Source organism: Numida meleagris, chromosome 9, assembly GCF_002078875.1.
Source record: "Numida meleagris isolate 19003 breed g44 Domestic line chromosome 9, NumMel1.0, whole genome shotgun sequence".
Lineage (NCBI taxonomy): Eukaryota > Metazoa > Chordata > Aves > Galliformes > Numididae > Numida > Numida meleagris.
This window is the reverse complement of record NC_034417.1, coordinates 11,467,182-11,486,270: the sequence shown is the minus strand read 5'-3', so window position 1 is coordinate 11,486,270 and position 19,089 is coordinate 11,467,182. Positions and strand designations below refer to the sequence as shown.

The 19,089-nt window shown below is 40.3% G+C and overlaps 1 long non-coding RNA gene across 1 annotated transcript; it reads left to right on the top strand.

The window, feature by feature from the left end:
* LOC110403877 lies at positions 6,715–18,276 on the top strand. Its single transcript, XR_002441879.1, has 3 exons — positions 6,715–7,187; positions 8,677–17,568; positions 18,036–18,276. It is a non-coding gene; the product is annotated as an uncharacterized LOC110403877 (long non-coding RNA).

The window sequence follows — 19,089 nt, the reverse complement described above, 5'->3', positions numbered from 1 at the left end:
GCATAAGCAAAGTCAGTAAGAATACCTTTGTCTGGATACACCAAGATAAAAACATGTTATCTGTATGCTAAAGTGTTCATATAATTAACCTCAAAGATTACCGAAAGCAGGAAAAAGAAATATGCTTCACATTATTAGTATGGAAAGATACATCATGAAAAATCCAACTCCTTCATGAAAGAAGGAAAAGATAAATAATTTTCAAGTCTCTATACAAAGTAAGTTGCCCCAACCTGTCACAGAAACACTGCACGTAACAGTTCTTTTAAGCTTGGAGTGTTTTCTAGCATATTTCTATCTTAGTTGTAGATAATACATATAATTTTGTTTAGTCTACAGCTATGCACAGCTAACTACTGAAGCAACTTCCTATCAATGCTAGATATATATATACTGACATTCTCAGTCAAATATACTGCATCATTATCCTTGCCAGAACACAGGTGAAGTTTATTTTCACCCTATAATTTCTACCCAGGCAGATTAATTTAAGATGCTTCCACAAATAAAGTGTACAAGATACAAAATGAATGATAAACATGCCAAAGTAGGAGAAGGAATTAGTCGTGATGGCTGAGTCTCAGCAAAGCCTCATGTTCCATTCACAAAGAGTCCCATTTGAGCTTAATGCAAACTAAATAATCTGAAAAGCTAGGCTGAAGATGGAAGTAGCATCTGAAAAGAAGTATTTCAACCCCACTCTCAGCTTCTTATCCAGGTGAGAAATAACAGAAATGCATGTTTGGTTTTTTGTTGTTGTTGTTGGTTGGTTTAGGATTTTGGTAATTCTGTTCCTATTCAATGCTGAAGTTTGGAGTTTCATTCTAAGACCCAGACAAGTGAAGGAAAGTTACAGAAATAGTTCGGAATTAAGGTAGAGTAGCCACATGTTAATCCATGCACACAATTGAGTAAGTTTACCTGAAACAGGTACTATGGTTCCTGCAAAGAATGGAAGTCCAACCATCGATTGAGGGGCTCTCCCAAAATAACTGACATGAGTTACTGACAGGAGCAATGAATTATTTAGGTTTTAGGTTTATTTAGGTTCAGACAAGTTGTGTACATTTTTTTTCCTATCAGAGTTTTTTCATGACTAAATGTAAGGGGTGGGGAAGCATGAAATCAATTTGCCACAAAAAGCTGCTCCTCACCCCATGAAAGACCACGTTTTTCTAATACAATTAAAGAAAAAAATAACAGTTTTGCCTGGAGGATATATTTCTTTTACTGTGACACGTAAAGCCCTGTTTATTGAACAATAGGTTTTGTGTGCAAGTGTAGTTTTCCTCTTCATCAGAAACTTGAAAACAGGGATGTTAAAAACATACAGATTTTCTTAAGAGTGAGTTTTTGTGGGTTTTTTTTTCCTTTTGGTTTAAAAGAAAAAAAGTTCTACATCCATTGAATATCACATTCAAGTTTAAAAAAGTAAATGCCTATTATGCAAAACCTAAATTATTTTGCACATGACATTGCATTTGGCAGGCTTTGAGTTTTTTCTCTTGAATACTAAAAGCTCATGTTGCAGACACTAAAGCAATGAAACAAAACCTACAGAAGAAAACGGAATTATAGCCTTAAGCATGATGGTATGTGGAGCCTGCATGCTGTTCTTTGTTAAACAAGTGCCATGCTCCCTGTCTGTCAGGGCTCCCATTTGCAGCAATAGCCCAGTGCTGCCTCTCTAAGTGACGCATAGCCAGGAAAATAAGATTTTCAATGAAGCCTCACACAATTAAAGTGGTAAATATTTCACATGCTATTCTGGTGCCTGCAGGAGGCGAAGCTTCATGTGGAGCTAACTTATCCACCACAGCCAAAGGAAATGAAGCAGTTTCAGCCATCAGATGGCATGCTTAAATACGTGCTCCAAAGATATTGCACACACTTTGCTTTGTTTTAATAAAAAAAAAAGGGAGGGGGAGGTGGGAAAGAGGCCAAGTTGCAGAAAGAGCAGCTCAATCTTGTAAGACACGCAGTACCTATGGGTCATACTGTACTATCGATTACTCTGCAGAACTCTTCTTTGATTTCTACAGGGAGTTTAGCTTAAAAAATTGATGAGACCAATATGCCCTTATTAAAGCAGCCACATTAGGAAAAAAATTCTTACCTGGTTAAGGCTGACTTCTGCCTCCCTTGAAGTCTGGGACAAAACCATCTACTGCAGTACAACAAGAACAATCCTTCAAGCCCCAATCTTTAAAAGCCCACTAGGCCCAAAAATTTACCTAGCAGAAAAAAAATAATAATACAAGTGCTTGCAAGTAAAATGAGGCAAGTGCAAGACTGGGGCCCAAACTGTTGCATGGGATCTTAGAGTCGCTTGCCTCCACCTTATCTCCCCTAAAGCTACAGGGTTAAAATGTGAGCAGAATTGGTACAGAAGCAAAATAAATCTGCACCAGAAGTACCAACTACTTAACTGGGGAAACAAAAAGATTTCCCAGTGCCTTTGTTGGTGCACACATTTAGCAAGTCCTAGAAGGGTTCCTCCACTGCTGTGCACGCTTTGTGACAACTAGGACAGGAAGCAGCACAGCTGTCCAGCTGAGTAATGTAACATCAGGCAGGCTCCACTGCAAAAGGGATACAGTTTTGAAAGATGCTGCAGTTCGTGGTCAAAGCAACTTACTGAAGGATTTTACACATCTTGCTCCTTAGTTTTTTAATTTGAAAACACAGAACAAGTGAAGATATCAGTGTCAGCGTCTACCTTTTGTCTGTACTATCTGCAAAAACACGGTAACATTTCTCATTTATGTCACATGGGAGACTTCTGTATGCGCAGCACAAAGGCTGGTGTCTGTTATGGCAGATCTGCTTTGCACAATTACATGCTGCTAGAATGTGAGTAATGCTTCAGCCCAAGTCCCCCACCTGTCCTCCGCTGGGCACAAGCACTGCACATTTTCTCCCTTAAAGTCCACAGAGATAAAGATAAGACATGGGAAAAAATGAATTGTGAGGGTGAGAGAGGTGGAATATATTAAGGTGATGCAACAGCACCATGTGCTGAACTCGGCAACAAAAGAGTTCCAGATGCACAGTGCCTTCCACGGTACTTGAATTTTTCTCAGCCAGCGTGCAAATTCACAGAATACGTTTGTCTACGGAGAAAAAGCGCAGCAGGGAAGTTCCAAGCCTGAGGAAGTGACTTCCCATTTCCCAGACACACACACACTCCCAAACCCTCACTCAGTCTTTCTTTGTGAACTCCTGAATCAAGCACACTCCACACTGAAGGCAAGTACGCACTGCCACTAACCACAGGGGCCTCTTGGACTTATCTTGCTCACTGTCTCAGTGACTGCTACTGTGTTTCATCTAGAACTCCAGGAACAGAAACCAGGCTCTAATGGGAGGAGAGGCAGAGAAAGCTTTCTGTCTCAAATGCTGACAGCACTAGTAGCATTCTGAGGTTGAGAGAAAACAGGTGAAAAGGTAAGTTCGTTACACCTGCTGTTTCCAAAATCTGAGTGTTTAGGATTCACAACTGTCATCTTAAAATCCAAGAGTGATTCTCTAACACAGTCCTTGAAGACAGCCGCTTAGACAACAAGACTTAGATTTCTCTACTTTTCCAACCCTGGTTTTCCACAGCTTTCTGTTCACATGCTTCAAGTAAAGCACTTAATTTTCTTCCAAATGAAAGTGTTTTTCGCAGTTTCTTCCAAAATGGCAAGGTCAGCAGGATTCCAGCTAAATGCAACAGGAATCAACACAGGAGTAAATGCAGGATATCCCGTCACCTGCAAAATGCTGATAATGAGAGCAGCTGAGCTGGAAAGCCACTTGTGGTCTTCAATCCAGCTGCAGTAGGGATTCATTAGATACTGCCTGCAACATGCTTTGAACATGAAGAGCACAAGATAAACGTGCTATCTCCAGCCTCATCACCACCACTACACCTAATCCTACCTAACGGTACAAGGCATCACACAAATGCTTGGTGTTATACCGGGCTGTACTGCAGGAGCAGTCCCAGTCTTGCACAGCCTCAGACACAGCCCATAGCCAGGTTTCACACTTGATCCAAAGTTCAGGTGGTTTGAAGATGTCAGGAAGACAGGAGGATTATGCTGCAGTATGTTCTCATAGCTACATTATAAATGTTATGTACTTTTAAGGAAATGACAATTGATCATTGGCAAGATCTTTTGAAAAATCATCTACTGTTCACTGAGACCAGCTCAACAGTAATATATTCCTAATGTATTCTGCCTGAAAAAAGATACAATAGTACCCAACAACGATAGCAACTTTCATTTCCAAAGCATAAGCAGCAGTGACAGTAACAAAGCAATTATCAGCTTTCCCTAGCATTTCATTTACAAACTGCATAACTCCTGAAGCCTCTGAGGTAGATTAGAGGATGCTGTGGTCCCAAGATCATTTAACACCTCTCTCTGAAAACTACCTCTACCGTAAGAGCTGGAGAGCAAAGGAGAGCAGCCCTTTCACTTATCCATTGTTGTTTAGACTGCATCCAGACAATAGAAGTGCTGCAAGTGGTATCCTCAGACTTCAATTAACTCTTGAAAAGCAGTGTTCAATTAAATGGATGAGGAGGAAAAGAGACATTCTGCTGACAATGAAAGATAGTAGAATTGCATTATACAGAAAATAAGTGTGTTTGCTTTGTGTGTTTTGCTGTGTTTTTGTTAGCCTTCAGAATACTATGTTAAACTTCTGTATGACTTATTCCAAGATGTCCAAAGCAAAGTTAGGTGAACATGCCTCAGTAAGTGCAAAAAGGTATCAGTTTACAAGTATAGGACACAGACCATCAAGGACTATGTTTTTCTGCAGCACTGGAACTAACCAACCAACATTTCACAGTAGTACTTGCCTTCATCAAATATCCCACCAAGAAGTTGGCCTTTGAAGGTAAAGCTGGAGGGCAAGAGAAGTTGACTTATCATAAGGAATGCAATACAGAGTTGCACTAAAAGTCATGTTCTCTGTCAGCGACATGGGTTTGGGGATGGCAGCAGTCACAGGGAAGGAGGCTGCAAATGGTAGAGCACTTCCAAGCACATTGTGCTCACTTAAGAGCTAGTAAGCGTTTGATCCACCACATACACCATATACAGCACTCCTGAGTGACCTCATATTCTGAAACAGCTCCTATGCTACAGGAGAACAGTTAGCATGTGAATTAGGCAATGTATTTGGATTAATTTGACATTTTAAGATCAATGATACAGAAGTTACTTCCCTCATCCAGAAGATGAAACTTACTTCCCCCATCTTGTTTTTCTTTTCTACATTTATTTCTTCATAGTAATGCAAATTTTTAAAATTACACAGCTACAGTGAGACTATGAAGGTAATGGCACATGCTCAACAGAGAAACAGGTGTAGAAGCAGGAACACCCTAGCTAACACGCAGGAGAGAGCAAGGGATCACTAAGTTCTTCATTACTCCTGCCATAAAAGCTTTAAAGCATCCTTTTATTTTGTAAATAACCTCATGCGGGGATACTCAGGCCTCAGCTGATTGAATCTCCTCTTAAAAGGACAGAATCCCACAGCAAAGCTCCATGACAAGAACTCCATGAGACTGAACAGTAACACAGTCTCATTTAGTCTCTATCCAGACAAACTCCAAGGCAAGTACATTTTACATTTGGGTAACTTACAGTTCCCCAAGTTGTCACAGAAAAAGTCTACAGCCTCTTCCCCAAATCTATTTTGTGACAACCCTACAAACCACACTAGAGATTTACCATGACAATTTACGTGCTCTGGCTTTTCCTGAGGGGCTTCAACTTATTCCTTGTCTCAGAGCAGAGCGAGCACAAGAGTACATACCTTATCTCTTCTTAACACAAACCACCCAAACCCATGAGGTTTTCATAGGAAATTCAGCTCTGTACCAACCTCAAAAATCGACGCCTAAAAATAAAAATGCATTTACATTGCATCATGCTGCCTGCAAAAGCTCCAAGGATATGCCATGACTGGCTAGGCGTTCCATTCCAACGCAAGGTGCTTTCACCAGGCTGTTGGTGACATGGTCATGGCTCTGATACAGCAATACAACTCTTGTAGACTTACCACAAACTTCTACGTACATGTTTCATATAACCTCAGTGTTCTGCACATATTTTGAGAAAGTTGAACAGAAATCTCCTTTTTAAGTGATCTAGCTTGCCTTTGAGATCAGATGGATTAATATCAGCATCTTCCGGCTTGTAGAACACTAGCAGAGCTCAAAGTTCAGTGAACTGCATGAGAAGAGTCAGGGAAAAAGAAATTGAATGGATAAACCAGATCTTTCTCTAGAAATAGGACTGAACACAGATTAGCCTAACAAACAGAATGTTTCTAGGAAATACCGATACTGCACTGGGTTGCTGAAATTAGAAGAACTGCAAAGAAAACAATTAGCTACTGCAGTTTCACCCTATGTAAAATGATTGTTCAAAATTATGTTGAATGTATGTAATACGTAATTGATCATACTAAATTCAGAATGCAGCTGTTGGCACAAAGAATACTATTTATTGAATCTCTCCTTTAAAATCAAAGTGGAAACTGAGTGGAAAAAATAGTTCTCTTCTTGGCCCTTTCTGTGTTTATACTCCAATCTACGCCCAACACATGGCTTTGTTGCACATATTGTATGAGTGCCCTCTATAATTAAACCTTTATTCAAATCTCCCCCCGCCTTCTTCACCACCCTTGGTTAGATCAAAACAGTAGAGACAAAAAACTGAAACTTGTCTGGGGTGCAGAAGCAGAGAGGAAGCGATACCATTTAATGAAGCAGGCTAATGGTGGTAGGGAGAAAAGGTCTCAATTCTCCCACCTCAGAAACATTGAGCCTGTAAATATTGCTGAAATCACATTTGGGAACAAAGCTCCGCTTTAAGTAGGCTCACCCTTGAGTGTTGCTAAGCAATGGAGAGAAGGCGAGAGAGGGAGAGTGCCTGACTTCAGGATTAGAAGGATAGATAGGAGGAAAAACACTAAGGCTTCTAGATAGCCTTATTTATAGCCAGCTTCCAAGTTCTATGTTTTTCTTGCCTGTCTTCTGACCTATTTGTACCACAATTAATCAAACGTGGTTCAGTATCTATAGCACCATGCCTCCAGCACAGAGTTGCGCTGCATCCTGGAGCTCTGGCACAAGCAGTTACGCACCGGAACTGTCAACATGTCTCCAGATTGAACAGGTAAGAACTGCAGAAGCTTTCCTGATATAACTGCTGTAGAATTTGCTCTCTTGTGTGTTAGGGAAATAACGCAGACACGTGCTTTTATGTAACTTCAAATCTATGCATAGTATAGAAAATGAAATGCTTGTGATAGCTACAGCTTGTTCCAGCTCTGCTGTTAGGCTGTGGTTGCAGAGGTGTGGGATTTGATTATACAAAGTACATAAGTGATCTTCACCTGACTTAAGCAAAGTTTGTCTGTCCACTTGCTAATGATAGCTTGGTATTGCAACAACTTCCTGCTCTGCTTTTACTAAAACAACGTCCAATCTTTTAGGAAAACTACACCTTTTCAACTGCAGACAAGTACTTGGCATCTCGCACTACATCAAAGCAGAAAAAATTGTTGCCTTGCTCAGTTACTTGCCTCCATAAACTGTAGCATGCATTCATAAAGCATGCATTTTTAGAATCACATATTGATTTTTTTTCGGTTGTCCTTTTTATCTGGCAGCTGCTGTGTCTTTTCTGTTGTTGTTTTAATTTTTATTGGGTTAAATCATCATAAATACCTTGCAATCATTTATGGCTGAATTGTATGCTGCATGCTAAGGCATTTGTAAGCTGCCAGGTCATTTTGTAGGCATTAAACTTTTACTGTCTACCTGCCTTTTTAACATTTTCTAACAACGGAGCTGGAGAGGGAGTGACATTTGCTGCTGAGTAACAGATGCCTGCAGACTCAGCCTGAACTAGCAGCAGTTCGCAGGCTGAGATTTGGACGCCAGGATCACTAACTAGTCACTGTTCTAGTTAAAGAAATTATGAAGGCCTCCCCCATAGTTCAGAATATCCTGAGCTTATCACCCCTGCAATGCATATGGGAAGAATTTCCCTGACAGGTAAATCGTGTTTAACACACAAAATCATAGAATCATAGATTCTATGACGGAAAATGAAGACTAACCAAGAAGACTCAGACTTTTAGCCACATTTGTTTTCCAGATACTTTCAATTAACATTGTGAAAAGCAGGGACTGTGACCCAAATATTTGAAGCTCAAAGCAGCTCAGACAGCGTACAAAGGCGAGTTGAGCCACATGTTGCAGAACTGAGCTACAGGCTTGTCCTGAAAGATGACAAGCGAATTGCTGAGCTCAGTTTCCCATGCTCAACACACAAAATAGGTCACCTGTTGTACCGTATTTATACACACACACCGAGCCAGCAGCAAATCAATGGCCGCTTTCTTTCACGGCTGAACAGACGCAAAGCCAAACCATTTCTCATCCTCCAAGAAAACACGCAGGCAGGCCACTAAAAGCTGATCAAGTGGAAATACAAACGAGGATGGAAGAAATATTCTGCGGACAACCCTGCTAGCAGTTTTTATATCACAAACCTCTCAAAACATAAAGCATATAGAAAATGTCTGAAGATGCATGATGCTGCATGCTGTGTTGTCTAATTGACCTATTTCTTTTTCCCCATTTTTGTTAATGAAAAGAAAGGAAGGAGAGAAGAAGAAATCTTTCCTATCAGCAGCAGCAGGGGTTGCTGCAGGAAGAAGATAATTCCCCCCTGCTGCTCTACTGACAGCCACCGAGCTTCACAGGAGGAACACGGCATCTTAAGGATGGAACCAAAAAACACAGCAGTTCTCAAATCTTCATCTCACCTTGGTTGATTTACATACATTTAGGACAAACCGGCTCACTGTGGAATTACCTTGTATGTGGAAGATAATAGAGGAGGGAAGAATTCAGTGCAATTCCTAGTTTGCGCGCAGGAGAGAGGTTGGCTGTCTGCGTACCCCTCCCCCCCCGCCAAGCATCCCAGATAAACAGTGACCACTCTCTTCCTTAAAAGCACCAAGCAGACTTCCTAATTCCAAGTCACGTGTCTTATAAACTCCATACTATTAAAAAAAAACTTTAAAAGATGAAAGGATAAAAAGCATCTTATTAACAACCGGCAAGTCAAGGCCTGATCAGGGTCCACTGAAGTCACAACAAAACCTGTGACAGAGGCCCAGGAGTTTTGGATATTTTATCAGCTTGTCATTATAACAAAGGCATCTCATAACGGGCCACTAAGATGAATGCAAATCTCGCATCAGAGACAGCCAGGCATTCCCAAAATTAAAAATTTGAGCACACAGCAGATTATAGGCAGCAGCTTTGGGCATGTGGCACAACATCTGTTACAAAAACACTAGAAAGCAGACCTGCGGCAAACTGGACCTCTGCCAGCTCTCAGGATTTTTTTTTTTTTCCCTTGACAAGGCTGTCAGGAAATGGACAGATGGCAGCCGATGCACTCGCAGGATAGTTAGTTCAGTTAACAATCAAGTATGCTAAATGATTTCAGATTCGCTCCGCACCAGGCATTGTATTTTGTACTGAATCATTAACACTATGTCCTGATAGGAATATAGTTTGGTAGCAAGAAACTGGCAGATATTGTATTTCACAAAGCAGTTTCTCTGGAACAATTTGTCAGGGAACATTAGAACTGCCTTCATGAATAAAATCAGAATCGGCCAAGTTTACCAAGCTGGTTCGTGCATAATCTTAACTCTACAGTATTCAAAGAATAGGGATTGAAACAAACATTAAGATGCAGGGCAGATAGTAGCACAAGTTGTTCCCACACGTGCACTCAGCTGAAAAAGCAGCGTTAGCCAGGCACAGTGCGTGCGATACCTTATCACTGCAGCTTGTCTGCCTTACCACGTGCAAGGCACTGAGCTCTCCCAGCAGGCCAGTTCTCACAAGCAGCCCTCTGGATAACGTGCTTGTCCCTCAAGCACACTGATGTGAAGATTTGACCCAGGAAAATTGGTATTTCTTGGCTTTCATGAGTGCAACCCATAAAGTTAAGGCACTATACCTCCAGGGGGCAAATAACTCAGCATTGAACATTGATGAACAGCACACAGGTGGACTTCTGGCATTAAGAGAACTATCTTTTTATTCTTTCTCTTTATGATCATGTCTTCAGCAGCATGTTTTGTAGACCTCACAACACAGTTACTCCATTATCTTGCTTCTTTTTTAAAAAAGCAAGCAGCAGGGCAAGAGTAATCTTTGGAAAAAAATAAGTACATTGGAAGAAAACTGAAAATTGCAAAGCATTCATAGTGACCAAACAACAAATCAGTGATCTACACATTGAGGTAATGGCCTACAGAAGAACTGCAGGTGATCTGACTTGCAATAATGATATTACATTGTGAAAGACTTGTACTTTGGAGCAACCCAAAAGCACAGATCTCACAGTGTAACTACTGAGCCAAGAGCAGCAGAGCAGTGCCAAATGTGAGGACGATCTCAACACCTCTCATAGAGCAACGAACCCACCTACGGTCAGTCAGTGAACGTGACATGGATCTTCTGTTAAGTTCCCATTTCTGCTGACGTTGGTTTTCTTTAGAAGTGTTTAGATGGCATCAACACAGACTAGGAAAAAAAAAAACGAGTAATGGAAGCTGAGAACTCATCTGTCCTGCTCTAGTTCAGCGGAGGTACAAGAATATTCAGAGGAACTCTGTTTGGCTAAGCTCATTTCTTCTGGCTCAACTTCTTGCAAAAATGTGATTATACCTTAGTGAAATTTAATCTTTGCATTCCAAACCTTCTTTCCAAAGAAAAAAAATCTTCTAAGGGCATAAATTATCAAGAGAGGAGAGACACCAACCAACTCTGAGAAAACAGATGAAAAATAGTTGTCTCTTCTCAGCACTACTCATCTGGTAAATCTGCAAAGCTATTCCAAAAAATGAATTACAGAAGAGCTGCATGTCACTTTTCAACAGTCAGAAATACACTTTATCAGATAGAAAGTCAAAAAGAGTATGAAAAAGCAGGACAAATTAGCTACAACAGATTTAGGAATGCCAGGCATTCATAATATTCTTTCATAATGCCAGACAGTCATAAAGATTGAAAATTTGGCTCCCAGTGGTCCCACAGTAGTAACTTATTTCTCATTTTCCCTTTAATTCCTACTACAGCCAAATAACAAAGACAAACGTAGCAGATATGTATTTTTATAGTAACAGCAGTTCCTCATAACAATTCTGCTTCAAAACCACACATTAGGATGGAATTAGCAAAACCCAGTTTGCAGCCTCGTTTTTCAGCCAAAGGTCCACACTTCCCCACCCCTATCTCCCAGTAATATCTGTCCCACATTGTCTCAGGAGAGAAACAAAAAAGAATTCTTTAGTTCTCCACAAAACATTTTTTCCATTTATGGATAGAGAATGCATAGCATCATTAGACCCAAATGAGACAACTGCAGAATGCTTCTGCCTGGGTGTGATTGGCCATTCACAGCAACAGAGAGCTTTCACTGGTGAGGAGGGAAGGGATGTCAGTGGGAGTTTGTTCCCATCTGTCAGCTCAGCAGCACTGATGGTGCTGAATGAAGTCTTTCTGCTCATTCAGCATCTGTGGTCTAATATTTGCCAGGAGTTTGATCTTGACCTCTTGGGTTGTGCCTACAGTACCCAGGGTTCCCAGGTGGCTTCCAGCCAAGTGTCAGCCTGGTCTAGGACTGCTGAGCCTGCAGAATCAGACTGCCCTAAACCACATTTTGTTGATACAGTGTTGACTAGCAAAACCCACAGCACTGTTATTGCTATTTCTTAGTTTCTCCAAATACTCTACTATGCAGTCCACTAAGATTAGGTTTTGCAGCTTTGGGGAAAGAGAGTAAGCAATTCTTATCAAAACACAGATATTTAAAGAGAAAAGGAAATCAAAGAAAACCAGGTGAAAAAAATGGCAGTAAGAAGGTTTTGCAAGTTTTTTTTCCTCTGGTTATGTAATATTCCACCCATCCCAGATCAACTACTTTTTACCTTATACCATCTTGGACAGTGCAAAACATCAGCAGACATCACAAGGGAAATAAAATTTTATGGCCAAAACTAATTATGGATAATCTGAAATAGTTGTAGATTCATGTATTAGGTAAGGCTAAAAAAAAAAAAGAAAGATGCTATATAGGTCTATCCATTCAATTTCTTTTCTTTTTAAGCATCTTTTCTTTTATAACCTTATAGTTGCTAGTAGTTTCTTCTGCTCAGTAATTCTTGAACTCACACAACTATGTAACAAAAACACAGTTATACACATACTGTTACATAGCAGTATCTTTGTGCAGTAAGGTACACTGATTGAAGTCCTTGTATTTTAATCATGCAGTTAAAAATTCAACACTAATATTGCAATAATAGTTATAAAACACTACCTATGACTATAGCTCTGTAGCTTTCTACAATGTGACACCCTCAACTCTTTCTGTGCAGATATACAATAATTCATAAACTGTTCTTACCTGGGCAGGTAAGAGGTTTTACCCTGTTCAAGATTACTTAGGAACACACGCTCCTTGTGAATGATGTCATGGTTATTAATAGACATAAATGAATTCATGTAAGTATTGGATATGTTGCATCATTTTTTAGGTACGAAGTGGATTAACTTTTGACTAAGATTATTGTACATTGTCTATCAATTTCACTGCCTCTGTAGAGAAAGATTATGGACTTTTATAAAGTAGTAGACAATGTATAAGCTTTTCTTTATCAAAAAAAATCCAGAAACACAAGCACACACAACCTTCTTAGTAACACCATGTAACTACAGTGTGGGCTAAGTGAAGTCATATGGCATGACTTGATTTTATTCCGTTAGGGCACCTATAACGTTAACACAGAGCGGGTATCACAAAGACACAGTAATAGCTACCTTCTCTCATCTTATTGCCTTGAGCAAACAGGGCCGTCTCCAATACCAAAAACAGAATAACATCACATTAAACATGCAAAATCCAAGAAGATACCGGCTTTGAATACTCTTTGATCTTTCATAACAGAAGGAAGTGTAAACCAAGATCAAGTTTATTAAATACAGATAAAAGCACAGTCAAGTTCCTTTCTTTCCAACAGCAGTTAAAAATTGGACTTAAATTTTTTCTTAGAGACAATTAGTTTTATATTTACACGTTACTTCAATATACTATTCCAATTTAAAAATCCAACTTCTGGTGACTAGAATCCATATTTCTTCTGCCTTTGAACTGGAAATTGCTCTCTTCCCAACATTAGGGCATAAGTTAATTGAGAGTATGAACTCGTAGCACTCATATGGAGAGGGAACAAAGCTGTAGCAGTAATGCAACAAAAATAAGAAGTCTGTGCATTATTTTAAAATGTACTTTATCCACACATAAAACATCCTTCCAACCAATTCAGTTTTTGCTACATTTTAGTAGCAGATTAGGGGTACAGGTTAGCTGAAGAGTCATTGACTATTAAAAAAATAGATCTCTCCAACCTTGGAAGTACCTTGAAAACTGCCTTCTGTTCCTAGCACTGTGAATTCCTAACTTAAACTCCCTGCACAATAAACAACTGTAGTGCACTTAGATTTCACTTGGAAAAGCAGTTTAGTCACTTTTTATACTTCAAGGATTGTAATTCTTTACAACAGCAGCAGCTTGAAATGCATTATAATGCCTAATTCATTTGAGGCTTAATTGCAGAATGCTTTTAATATGGCCTTTAAGATAAAACACAATCTAAGTACCATAAAAACCTTACAGCTTCTTCCACAATTAAACTCCTTCAATGAAGAGCACTATCTTGTAATTTTGCAAGTCAAAGCATCGGTTGTATGCGTTAGAGCACAACGCAGTGTAAGCAGATGCCAATAACGATATAGGCTTCCCTTTATAACTTGAATAAGTATGACACCAAGGTATTGACGAATGACATTCTCTTCTCCTGTATTCATATAAACATCAGGTTTGAAAAAGGACAAGTATTTTTGTTACTGCTTGGATCATTCTCATGGCTCTCAGCAAAAGGATTGATGTACTCTTCCTACCAATACCAGCAGCACAGGATTTGCTTCTCGTAAGGCATCGCCACCCTCAGCTTCTGCTGAATGAATTCAGCTCACCTAAAGCTTAACACGTACCAAGGTAGACTATTTATTGAAAGATCAGTTGAAAGGTATGAGTGATAACAGCCAAAATTCAAACCAGTTTTAATAAAACTTCCAGCCCTGACTCTCCAAATCAATATTTTCACCCCTCTGTCCCGCTTGACCCCAGGCCCCTCTGCCCCATTCCAGTACAGCAAGCCCCACGCACTGATGTCAGAAGTGATAGATGGCTGGGTGCCTGGGGTGGGTTTCAAAACCAGGAGACAGAATGGCATCTGTCCATATACATGCCCACCTATCATTATCGTGCTATATTCAGCTCCCTCCTAAGATTATTTTCCAAGCACACCTCAATATAAAGAGGGCTGGTTTTTGTGTTTCTTTTTTATTAAATGAACAACAAAATAAGTTTTAACAAAAAGAAAACTACTCAAAACTACAGCCAATATAGTTACGTCTCTCCGCATTCCCAAACCAGTTGTGTAATGTTGCTGCCCTTTTGTTAAGATAGTTCACACTGGCACTTCAGAAATGGCTGCAGTTTCCAAGAGATGACAGAATTTCACATCCCCACCCTATTCCCTCTGAGTGCCAGAACCCTTCCCAATGCCTGCAGCAATGCTTTGAAGTAGGTGCAACTGCAGCAAATGCAAAAGATTAAAGGATTCTGGGGTTCATGAAGAGAGGTGCAGAGCTCACTATCACCAACGAGGTTCATCTAAACATTTTAATTTTTTATTTTAAAATTTTTCATCATGAGAAGAGTTGGACCATTATTCCTTTCCCCAGGATATGTTTTACATAACTGTCTATGCTGTCTGTGACTAAATCCTTAGATGCATATAAATGGACATGCATCTCAGCCTTCCGTCTTCACTCCTGGGAGACTGTGCAGAACCTCACTCACAGACAACAGCATATCAAGAACTGAAAGGATGAAATATGTTCAAAACATACAGCAATATTACCACACATCTCATTTTTTCTTTAAAGCAGCTCTCACATAGGAGGATGTTTAAAATGTGGAAATCCTATAAAAAGAAGCTGCAATATTCCTCTGACAGATTTGTTTTTGTTAAACATTTCATTTATTCAGTATTCTGTTAAGTTTAGAAATTCTGAACTGATGCTTTGAAAAAGCAGCTGACCTCACAAGAGCACCAACCATCATGTGTCCCACCAAAGCAGCCTCCCAAGTGTTATTTCCTTCAGAACAAAGATCTCTACCTGATTTTCTACCTTTGTTCAAAACCTGCTCAAGTCGTCACTATGACTTGCCCCCATCGCTAGCCATTTCTAAACCTCCTGGCAAGGGCACTACTAGGAAAACTGCACGCCTGCATGGCACATGGTACATTCACAAGAAAGCCCATAACACAGGCTGCAGCAGATTTCCTTCTAATTTATAGTAATATTCAAGAGATAACACCCTGTTGCACAGAGCTTTTGCTGTTTAGAGGTAGGGATGACAGATGAGGAAACAGGATCAGTCTGAGATAGAAGATGAAGTAGTTCTGAGAATCAGAAGTTTTCTGTTGTTTTATTATTTCTCTTTTCTCCAAGTCTGCCTGCCCAAAGCTCACCCTAAAACTTGGGGACCGGCCTCTTCCCTTCCATTATGGCACATCTTGCCATCCCTAACCTCAGCATCATTTCCTTTTCTTCCAGCCCACCACAAAGCTTTTCACCTCATACTTATCTATGCACCTTCCTTACCCTCTTTCCTGACTCTGCAGATCCTAGCATTGCCTCAGTCAATGCAGAGCACATGGCTCAGCCAACAGTGGTGGTGTCTTCAGGCAGTAACACGTTGGAGGTATCTATAGCAGCTGAGCTATCATAACCACAGCAAGCTGTTTTCACATTTACTGCTGAGTTCCTGAGCAGCCTGCTGGCCCTGATCTGCAGTTCCCATGAATCAGCTGGTCCCAGTGAAGAGAGTAAACTGCTATTAGTGATGCACTTCAATTTTAGTGAATGTAAAATATCTAGTCACATTTAACAAAGGTTGAACTTGGGTTTTTGCTAAAGGCTACTTTTTCCTGGGATGAAGCTGCTTGCAGATCTTAGTTTCTCCTCCTGAGCACTTTATGCACGTTTATCATAAGGTACTTGGTCACAGTTCTTGTACTTGTCCCTTTCTCCCCTCCATCCCAACTAGAACTGCTGGCACATTTTACAGGAACATTACCAATCTCAGTGTCAGAATCCAAGACTCTTTTTTTGAACCATTCCCTATTGCTGTATTACAAGGGTAATATTTTAGAAAAGGGTCAGAGCGGGAAGCAAGGAATCACAGTGGGGTGCTGGTTTTATAGTTTGAACACCTAGAACTGCTGAAAGGCAAAGAACACGGTAAAACTGGTAGAAATGTTAGTAAAGATAAGCTTAAAGCCCTAACAAATAAACAGTACTTGGCGAGTTAATAACGTTCTATGCTTAATAGTCAGCATGAAAACCTTAAGGCTACTGTAAAGTCAATAGGCACAGAAAACAAAAACTGTGTCCCAGTGTTAGAGATTGTATCTTGTGCATACGCTTCTTCAGATGTGAATAGTTTTTACCAAAGGTAAATAGGAATAACAAGGAAAGTAATAGCCTGTGGCACAGCATTGTCTAAGTATTTGGCAAAATGGTAAAGCACAATAAAATCAAGGATTTTTAAAAATATTAACTGTAAAACAAATTAAATATTGCTATTTCGTTATGTTTTTGATGAGGGTTAATGAGGTCATTTAAAAAATTAAAGCTGCTTCACTTTTGTGTACAGCATTCCAGACATTTCCAAGGGGGCTGGTGCCAAGAGACTATTTGGTTTGTCTACTTCTCCAGCTGGGCAGCCACCTTCCCTCCCCAGCCCTCACACCACAGCCACGCTAAGGGTGCAACACTGCCTGAGCTGGCACACCCTCAGACGTTCCTGAGCCTTGGGAGCTAAATGTATCATTCTTAACCAGTACAGTAGTACCTATAAGCCCCAAAGAGCAAACAGCTAGCACTCTCTTTAACCTGCCCCCCTCCCCTCCGCTCTTATTTTTTTTGGACAAAGCTTTAATAATCCAGAGGTGTGAACAGATGAAAGTGATACAGCCAAAGCCAACAACTCAAAATACAAAATAATTCTACTCCCTGCCTGGTGACTTCTAAATTTCCTTGGCCAGTCCTCAAAGTTTCTCGCAGAGACCAGAGGCCCTTATCTGATGGAATTCAGCATCAGTAACTTCAAAGTTGTGCTCTGCGGGCGTGATGGGGAAATCAATCCAACCACGATACACAGAGATTAGATCAGCTATTGCCACTCAGAAGAGAAATCTGTGGACAGTCTTGTATAAGTGTTAGCTCAGCATTCATCAACAAAGGAAAAATGAATCAGAGGAGCAACACGTCAAGGAGCGGAGAAGGAAAGAAAATACTTTCTCATCTGTCACTACAAATCTATGGTATGTTCCCATCTGTGGTTTTTTTTTTTATTTTTTATTTTATCTGTGTTCACTTCTGCTTCTAATCCCAAAAGAGCACTGAGGAAAACAAAATTCTAGAAGAAAAGTGTGGTTAGAGATATCAAGTGTCATACATGCTGAAAGAGACTAAAACTATGGTATCATTTCCAACTAGAAGAGATATGATTAAAATGGGGAGACAGTATCACAAAACAGTTCTAGAATTGAAAGCTCTCCTTGGCACTAGAACATTCCACAAAGCACAGCTTCAAGGACCTGATCTAGTGCTGATGAGCCGCTAATGAGATCCTCACTCATGGACCCCAGTTAAAAGGCCATTTGAAGTAGCTCACAGCAGAACAACACGTACAGTAACTTCCTCACCACCACCCCCTCAAAGGACAGGCTCAAACCAGGCTGACTTGGTGGTTTGTTTTTTTTTGTTTGTTTGTTTTTTTTTAAACCAGATGGTGTGCATCAAGAGGCTTCCAACAGAGCACTGGCTAGAAGCTAAAGCTGCCCTAAAGATAACGTGCAATCTGAAATTGGAGACTGCGCAAAGATGCCACCTGCTCTGCCCTGCAACGTAAGCCAGCCTCTGGACTGGAGCCAATTCCAGGGGCAGAGATTACTGCAGCTTGTTCACACATACACACATATGTGATGGAATGCATTTTTTTCCTAGTGCAGAGCTGTTATTCCAGAACACACAGGGCCAGTGTTTTTTTTTTTTTTCCCCACCCACTTTGCCCTAGGTAGGTGCCATGCAGTCTGGAGAAATGAAAAAGGATGAGGAAAATCCATGCCTTCTTAAGAATTCTTTTTAAACAAGTTTAACTCCCTTCACTGCCTTAAGCAGCAGATTCAAGTCAGGATGATTATGTGCTATTTTACCATCAAGACCAAGCTAACAAATATATTCAGAAGGGACAGGATTGCTGTTTCCCCTATAGCAGGGCTGTCCCATATAAAGCAATCCAATGTTAAGAGCACCCTCATCCTTTGAAATTCAAAAATAAGAATCTCTGTTCATGAACTCTTTAAATAGGGCATCTTGGCCTATACCCACAAGCTTCTGATACAAGGAACTGTTTGCACCTCCATATCCAGACTGCAATTTTAACTACAACCTTACTGGTCAAAAAGGTAAATTAATTCATGGCACCTGTAGCCAAGTTATTTGTTTCACGTAGCTTTTTCAGCCATTGGTGTAGTCTACTCCATTTCTATCTCTCCCTGCTACCTCGAGCAGTTACAGGAAAATCTTGCAGCTTTCTTTGCAGCCCTAGGAGCAGAGCTCCTCATGAACATCCATAAACTGATCTGAACACTGCCAACTTGCCTGGTCCTGGAAAAGGGGCTGTCAAGCCACCCCCTGCAAGATCCTGCAAGACAAATTGGCATGAACTGTTCTGACCCACTGGATCAAATCTGAATTTTAAGAAAGCTTCCACTTCACAACACATAACTAAGTGGTTGTTTCCACTTCTGATATAAAAAACCCTACAGTCACCTGCCTCT